Source organism: Paramormyrops kingsleyae, chromosome 3, assembly GCF_048594095.1.
Source record: "Paramormyrops kingsleyae isolate MSU_618 chromosome 3, PKINGS_0.4, whole genome shotgun sequence".
In the NCBI taxonomy this organism is placed as follows: domain Eukaryota; kingdom Metazoa; phylum Chordata; class Actinopteri; order Osteoglossiformes; family Mormyridae; genus Paramormyrops; species Paramormyrops kingsleyae.
The window spans coordinates 33,505,600-33,514,529 of NC_132799.1; positions in this window are offsets into that span (position 1 = coordinate 33,505,600).

Consider the following 8,930-nt stretch of genomic DNA (forward strand, 5'->3'; position numbering starts at 1 on the left):
TTTATGGATTATATTTTGTGAGTTTCCAGGGACTTCACCTTGTAGCGTTCCTATGGGAAATCCAGGGCCGTCTTCCCATCCGGATGGAAAATAAACAGGCAGTCACCATGGATACCCACAGTGGACCCATGCTTACCTTAAGGGGGTGGAGGCCAGTGCTGTAGTGAGGTGACCAAGCCCCTACGATTGGATGCTGCCCGCATATCGATGGGGCATGCAGTCCCCCGGGGCAGCACCGCCTGGCAGAGTGAAGCAGTCGGGCTGAACATATTAGCATATATTTCACTATGAGCTACACATTACATGGCTTTGCTATCTAGCTGTGCTCTCGTGCCAGATTGTACAGCAGTATTAGAAAAAGGAACCTCTGTGAAGAAGATGGCAAAGCTGTTGTCCTCATTTTGTCGGGTGACTTCTAATCCAAAAACTGCACGTCCTACTCAAGGTATGAAAGCGTTGGAGCCCAAATGCTTATAAATAGTAAACATGTCGGTTATATAGGTGTCATGGGTGATTTTTGGCCCATTTTGCTACAGTATATCACAGCTCTAAGATATAAATCTTATGGGTTGTCAGGAACATTTTCTACATTTCTTATAAATGTATATATTTTTTTATTATAAATAAAGCCAGTAGAGGGCACAGTGGAGCAGTTCCACCTAGCTCCCCAAACCAGTCTAACCAGTCTCTGGCAGCCCACCTGCAACCCATTACCACCCCAGTTTCTTTGCAGAACCGAGAGGGTTCCTCGAGAAATGTTCTAGAGTTAGTCCAGGGGTTCTCAAAGTGTGGGTCAAAGAAGTCCGATACCGATGGAGGGGTCAGGGGATGAATTTCACAATGTGGAAAAATATTCCATTTTAACAATAATTGCGATTGGCTGATTGTGATAAATCTACCTGCAAAACTAAGTTTGGGTCAGAAAGCAAAGGCAGCAGCTGCGATAAATCAGGACCTAAGATCATACCTCCTTCCTTAAGTATGCAATCTGCAAAAGCATATTTGATAAAGGAGACAAAGGTAAGCATGCTTAGTATTCTCCATCACACACCAACAATAACTCATACTATGTGAGAGGAAGCCCAGGTTTTTAAAGGCAGAGAACAGGTGTTGGTATTCAGCATGCTCATGATGGGGGCGTGACAAAACCCCCTCCCCCCCAACGGCCACCTCTTGGAGGCTGAGGAAGGTGCCTGGGCCGGCCCCAGGGCCGAATGGTCAGTTGTCGGGGTGGTCGCAGTGGAATTGGGCTGCCAGTGAGGGGGTCGAGGATAACCCCCACAGGTACTCCCCACAGCCTTCCTAATCCACCAGGTACTGCAGGTTACCCTGCTGCTGCCAGTAATCCAGGAGTGGCAGAGACATAAAGTCCATGCAGGATAGAATCCGGGACAGTAGAGAGGAGAATCAATGAAAGGGCCTGGAGATAATGCTAGTCAGCATACTATTCTTAGGGAATGTTGGGAGGTGACTGCCCTAAAAGAACAGACACCTCCAATAACCCCCCCCCCCCCATTATTTTTGTGTTTTTCCTGTATCTTTGCTAATAAATTTGTCCTTTTTCTGTCTGCCACAGTAAATGTATCGCTGCACTTTTTGAAATCCTGTGAGATGTGCACGGCCAGTAATTTGAAGTTTCTTACTCTCTCTTCCACAGTCATGCTTTGGTTTGGAAGGCAGATATTACATTAAAGGGAGATACATTATCAAAGAGCTTTGGCGCCATCTTGGCCTGCTTACCTGTTACTGCAAGCATCAAGGTTTGAAGACTTTTTCCAAAGGCACTGTGCAACAGCACAGTACACTTTACTGTTTAAGTTGTACATTACTAACAAAATGTACATTATTCTCTAATTACCTTTTTCAGATTGTATTAAAAAGTTCATTTAGGGAATGCTTTAGCCACCAGATCTCCATCCTCTGGTAATTCTAATGTATACACTATTTTTTTATTGTTTGTTTTTGCTATTTGACCCTATCTGGATTCACCAGATACCTCTGTGGGTTGCAACCTTAATCAAATGACATAACACACTTGGAAGAAAGTGCTTTTCTTGCTAAATTCAACTTACAACACTAAGGATGCTGTGAATGCTTTGGATTATATGTAGGGGCCGCAGTAGAGTAACGGGAGAAAGCCAGCTGCCTCATCAACCCAGAGGAACACAAGCTGCTCTCTACCTCCTCACCAGACACCTTGCATGGCACAGAAGAAACACAATACAGATCTGTGCTGTAGTTACACCACTTAATTGGACACATTTTCCACTGATTTATTTTATTCATCAGTCTAGTTGATGTTGTACTCTGTATTTCTTTCCGTGTAAACGTACACATGGGATCAATAAATGAATTTATAATGGCATAAAAAGCAATACCAAAAGTGTCACATACTAATTTTATAATTATCGCCATGAAATTCTTACATCCTCTCTAACATCATCCAGCTTGTGTACCAGGTAAAAACTGCATTCCTTTATTTTGCTAATCCTGTTCTCATAAAGAATTGCATGTGTTTTGTGCTGCTGTTAGATTTCAAAATATTACCAAGTTATTAGCTTATACTGAACACTGGTTAATAAACATGGCAGATTTCATTTGGCATTTGGGATGAGAATCTGTTATGGTAGTAATGTAGTTTTTAATGGCCATGGATGGTATTCAGAGAGTATTTGATGTTTGCTGCTCATACTCGTTGCTTAAACTATGTGCTCATCTACCTGACACAGCTTTACATTTTTTCACTCCACTGAAGCAGATAAAAAACATGAAATCGCAACTAAAAACATGCCATTACTTATCCTGTAATTGCCTTAATCCATAACATTAATGCAATTAAAAATAATGAAAACTCAAACAATAAAATTGTAATAAAAAGAAAATTTATTGTGCAAGTTTATTTACAGTACAGAAAGTTTTTCCTTTCTTCCAGATGTCGGCAGGTGTTGTGAATGTTTGATGAATGGTGATTTCAAGAATCTTTTACTGGTTTACAATGCTGTTAATGGTCTTGGACCTACCTATTTATCAGATTTGCTTTTATCCTATGAGCCCCCTAGAAGTCTCGGGTCTTCAGGTAGCAGCCTTTTAATTATCCCTGAAGTCCAAACAAAAGCCCACGGTGAAGCATCCTTTTGCTACTGTGGCCCAGGTCTGTGGACCAGCCACCCTGAGGACCTGAGGGCATCAGAGAATGGTCACGTTTTTAAAAGCAGACTCAAGACATTCCATTTTAATCCGGCTTTTATTTGAGTTCTATTCGTTTACCCAAACTTTATTTATCTGTCTGCTTATCTATATATGTGAACTTTATTTATTACTTATTTCTCTACTTATTTATACATTTGTCCACCTTATTATTTGGTATGGTCCTCTTTTGTTTTATTTTTTACTATCAGTCTTATTTCTTTTAATATCTTACTTATCTCTTTATATCCCAGAACATCTCATCTCTGTTTATCTCCATTTTATTATTCTATCCCTAATGTTCTGTCTCTATTTTATCCTCCTTTTACATCCCATTTATACTTTTATTTTGTAGTTGCTTGTATTTTATATTATCTTTATATTTACTTATACACCATAACTTTATCTTTTCCTTTTTATTAACTCACCATTCATAATTTTACTCGCTATATTTAAACCTGCCTCTGGCGTTTCCTCATGCAAATTTCTGAGATTCATGTTAATTAATGTTTCCTCACTTCCTGTTTTTATTGTTGTGTCTATTCTTTTCTTATTTACTTATCTATTTATTTGTTAATTTACTTATTTATTTATAATTGTCTTTCATTTATTTTGTACCTTTATTTTACATAGTTTGGGTGAGGGTGGCAGTAGGGGTGGGTTGATGTTGTTTTTTATTATGTAAAGCACTTTGTGTTGCATTGTGTTTGTGGGAAAAGTGCTATATAAATAAAGTCTGACTGATTGATTGTATGAGATCCTGAGAATGGGCTGCTGCTCCAAAGTGTGGTAGGTGGATTTTCCCAGGAACTGCAGGCTGGAGATATCTGAGGAGCTCTCCTGGAGTGAAGATAGAAAGAGAAGAAGGGAACAAGCAGAAGGTGTGGGGAGAAAAAGACTGCAGAACCAGTTAAAGCTCTACAGCTGAATTGTATAAAATACTGAATTCATTCTTAGCCTTTTCAATACTCCCTGTTACTACTTCTTCCAAAAAGAAAAGGGACAGCAGAAAAAGGCACATTTCATCTTCTTCTTCTTCTTCTTCTTCTTCTTCTTCTTCTGGCTCTTCTCAGTACCATCTCCTGACTGATCTTCAGCATTCACGTTGAATGATAGTTCTTCTCCGGTGGTCTTCTCGACAGCATCTTCTTTTATTTCATCTACCATCATCCCTTTGGTGTCTTCCTCTTCCTCAGCTCCTTCTTCTGGGATGGTCTCTAGCCATGATCTCTCTCCATGTGCCACCATAACTTGCAGTTTGACCACATCAGCATCTTCGGCCTCCTGAAAGGCCACATCATTTTCTTCGTCTTCCTCAGCCTCTTCTCCCTGGGAAGTCTCTAGCCACGTCCTGGCTATATATGCCGCCATGTATTGCCATCTCTCCGCTGTGGCAACATCAGCATCTTGAGCCTCCTGAAATGCCAGATCTGTATCTTCCTCTTCCTCTGGTCCTTCTTCTTCGATGGTTTCCAGCAAAATTCTGCCTCCTTGTGACATTATACATCCTAAAACATTCCCTGTCCTATTCTCTCCTTCTCCCTTAACCTCCTCCACATTCACTCCCACCTCACATCCATTCTCCTCATATCAGCCTCTGTCCACCCCATCTCAACATCAGAGGCCTTCCCTTCAAATTTCCCCCTCTCTGCTACCTCCACCTTTTCCCCATTAACCCCTTCCAATCCCTCTTTATCCCCCCCAACCTGGACAGTGGAGGGTGTCGCTGGTGAGCATTCCTCCACACCATCTCCCCAGTCGATCACCTCGTCCCACAGGTTCCAGGCCTCCCAGTGTTGGGTGTTGGTCCAGGCAACAGATCTCTCAGTTTGCTTTCTGGGGAATAAATGAGAGACAGTTAACCAGCACTTAACAGTGAAAGTTGGATGAATAAAGGCTTGACAGATATTCAACCATACAGAAAATACAGCTGCTATAATTACAATAAATAATTCTAGGGTGGTTTACAATAAAAATAAAAAAACAAACAAACAAAGAAACTGTGCAGGCAAGATTGGAAAAAAATGAAAATACACTATATGCACAATACACAGTAAATGACACCAAATTATAAATAAAATAGGATAGGAATCAACAGCGCTCCACAACAAGCGAATACACAGATAAATAATACCAAGAACTGCGTTAACACTGATGAAACTACGAATATTTTAAAGCTTTTATTCCGTGCAATATTATATTTTTGAAAAACTGTAATGGTAAACTAGAAGCATCTAGCTTACTCCGCAAGCAATGTCCCAAATTGTTTTAACACTTTAACATCCAGTACAGTGGGGGTTCCCAGCCTCCGGTCAGTGTACCGGTATCGTCCGCGCTCAATATACCACCGGGCGGCGGGGGGTAGAGGTGCCAATTACGGTCCCGTTTGTTACGAGATCGCGCCGTATTGTTTCCGTTCACATTGCCAATCTCCCACCGCTCGATCGGTAGATTTTATCGTGGGAACCCCGGGGAAAAACACCGCCCTTTTACCGGTCAGTGAAATTTTTGTACTGTACGATAGAAACGAACATTGAAAGGCTGGGAAGCCCAACTAAACTAGCCTGTCTGTGGAGAATTTACTAACCAAACAGGTGTCTGTTATCATTGAAATATATGACCAATCCTAATAACAATAAAGACCACGACGGTTTTAATGACATTAAAGATATGCAGTTATTTTACCGCATTATACACATTTACTATGTTCGTATAGTATAAAAGACTAAATAATCAAACTAGCACAACATAATTTGAAGGATAAAAACTAATTTTGGGGCGCTAACATGCTACTCACCTCTGCATCATTTTCACTCCAAGTTTGTTGTGTTTTAAACGGTAAAGAATGTTTACGTTGTTTCTATGGAAACTACCCTCACTGTACGCTTGATCATAACGTAAGGGCAGGTATGTAATAACTGGTTAATCGGTTGTTCATGCTACATGCGTACGCGTACGTCAAAATTTGTGCGTAGCGGCCATTTTACCAGGGAATGTCGAAGGTGTCATACGTGGGTCAGATGTATAAAGTTTCTTTTCAGAGTTAAGAAAGTTTAATATATACAAAATTTATAGACTATTGAAATATGTATTTCATTAAGGAAAATGGGGCTGATAGGCTATATTCACAAGTCTGTAAGTCTGGTAATAATGGTTCTTTAAATAACATTTTACTGAGTATTTGAAATATTTGAAATACATAAAATACAATCTCTCGAGGTATTTTGTTACAAATGACATCAGATTTTTTTCTTCAGCATGGAGATGTCTTGCTTTAAACGATTTTTGCGATTAACTTCACATTAAAGCAAGGTTACTTGTTTTTGGTAAAAGCAAGAAATACAAGCTTTGCACATTGTACTCGGGTCTTACTCCCTGCACGTATTGAAGGCATGGAGGGACAGTCACTGCAGTTACCTATTCTCCCAGACTGCCTTTCTCATTTAAGTGTTGATACTTCAGAAGAAGATGGATCATTTGCTTGGTTCCTTATTGACCACAAGCACCCATATTGCAGAACGAATAAGACTGAAATGGGTGGAAGGCCACGTGTTCGACTGTCTGTGGTGAAAGAAATAAAAGGAGGAGCTGGAATTGCCTGTGATTATGGAGAAAATGGCTGGCCATGGTGAAAAAGATGTGGATATTTTGACCAATTCACATTCACAGAAAGGGTTGTTTAATTCAGCATGAGAGGAATTCACATATTTTTGTGATTAAGGTAATTACCCTATCATAACTTGAATATCTTCCCCTTATTTAACTAATTAAAATGTTATGTGTAACACGGCACTTAAATACATCGCATGTCTTGTGATGAAAGTCACATTCGGTTTGCCGAATGTATTCTCTGTCTTAAATGGTTATTTTTTTCCTTGTGCTGGAAGACGTACCCAGTTTTCCATTAAAGAAACAGTATGATGAAGTTACATTCAAGTTAACATACAAATATGCTAATTAAAAGATCCCATCTCACTGATCAAATCTCGGGTCTACCTGACCTGGGTCAGGCACTGCTTGCATGGCATGACATTACAGGGCTCAGTTTTAGAACCAATAATATTCCTAATTTACATTAACAACACTGACTTCAATATATACAATAAACTGGTTAAATTTCCAGATGACACCAAGGTGGGTGGTGTAGCACAGTGGTTCTCAACCATTTTGCACCGCGGCCCAATTTTTACCATGCCAGCTCAGTCGCGACCCTTTCTCAAGTATAGGTTTAAATTAACACTATGGTCAAGTGCCATATCGGACTAATATGACTGGATGTGCCGTCCTGGATTGGTTGAGTGTTCACTAGTTTTGCGTTAAACAGTTGCAGACCCAAGACCTGTTTATACAGGTTAATTCTAGGACGGGGGCTGGGAAATCTAATCGTGGATCAGCATAGGAGCTTGCTGGTTTTAAAATGCTCACATTTCCAACTCTGCTTCGCGACCCTTGCAAAACTTGCCGTGACCCACAACCCGTGGGTCGAGAATTGCTAGTATAGCAGATACTGAACTAGCAGCACAGAGGCTACAGGGGGATCTTGATTTAATTAGTGACTGGGCTGATAGCTGGCTAATGAAATTTGATGTAGACAAATGTAAGGTAATCCATGCAGGGAGCAGAAATATAAAGTACAGATATTTAATGGGTTCCACTGAAATAAAGGAAGCTGATTATGAGACAGATCTTGGTGTGTATGTTGATGCTTCCATGTCCCACTCTAGCCAGTTTGGGGAAGCAATTAAAAAGGCCAATCAGATGTAGGGTTACATCTCTTGGTGTGTGGAGATAATACCCCCAATCCTTCAGCTACGAACCACTGTGTCACCGATCACTGGTAAAATCCCGTATTCTATGGCAATTACATATGAAATGGCCCATAAGATTTAACAATGGGGATACAGGGAGGAGGTGAGGTGTCTGCCAGAGTGGTTTCAGCACAATAAGAGACTTAGCAGAGCACGCTGCAGCTGGTATGATGAAGGCCCATCAGCACCTCTACTCCCTTAGTTGTCTGAGGACGGCCTGGATGTTACCTACAGTCCTCACAAACAGGTGTGCTATGGAGTCCATCCTCACAAACAGCACAACATCATGGCAACTGCCCAGCGCGGGACTGAAAAGTGCTACAGAGCGTAGTGACAGTAGCATAGAACACATGCTGCACTCAGCAGTCCAAGGCATTAATTTATTCCACCAACCACTAGGGGGCAATCAGCCCAAGCATACCAGTAATACTGTAACTATGGTTTCCACAATGGAGATCGTAAGGAAGGGGTGTGGTTCCATGGAGGGCATGGGGTGGGTCCGCGTTTTTGGGATGACCTGTCTATCAGCCAATAATTACACATTACACTCCTGGGGACCCATTGTTATTGGCTGACTGAGAGGCCATCCCAAAAACCTGCACCCACACCGGCCCTCCATGGAACAGGTTGCCCATGATCAGAACATCCATCCATCCATTTTCTGCAACCGCCTATCTCATTAAGGTTCACGAGGCGTCCGGAGCCAATCGCAGAGGCTATGGGCGCAAGGTAGGGAACGACCCAAGATGGGGCGCCAACGCTGTCACTCCATAGCAGTGCGCAGACGCTCACTAAGAGCAATTTAGACACAAGTTCAGCTAACTGCATGTTTTGTTTTGTAGGAAGAAGAACCCAGAGGAAACTCATGTGAACACAAAGAGAACACGCAAACTGCACACACTCAGAGCCTTAGTCAGGAACGGACCCCACAACCTG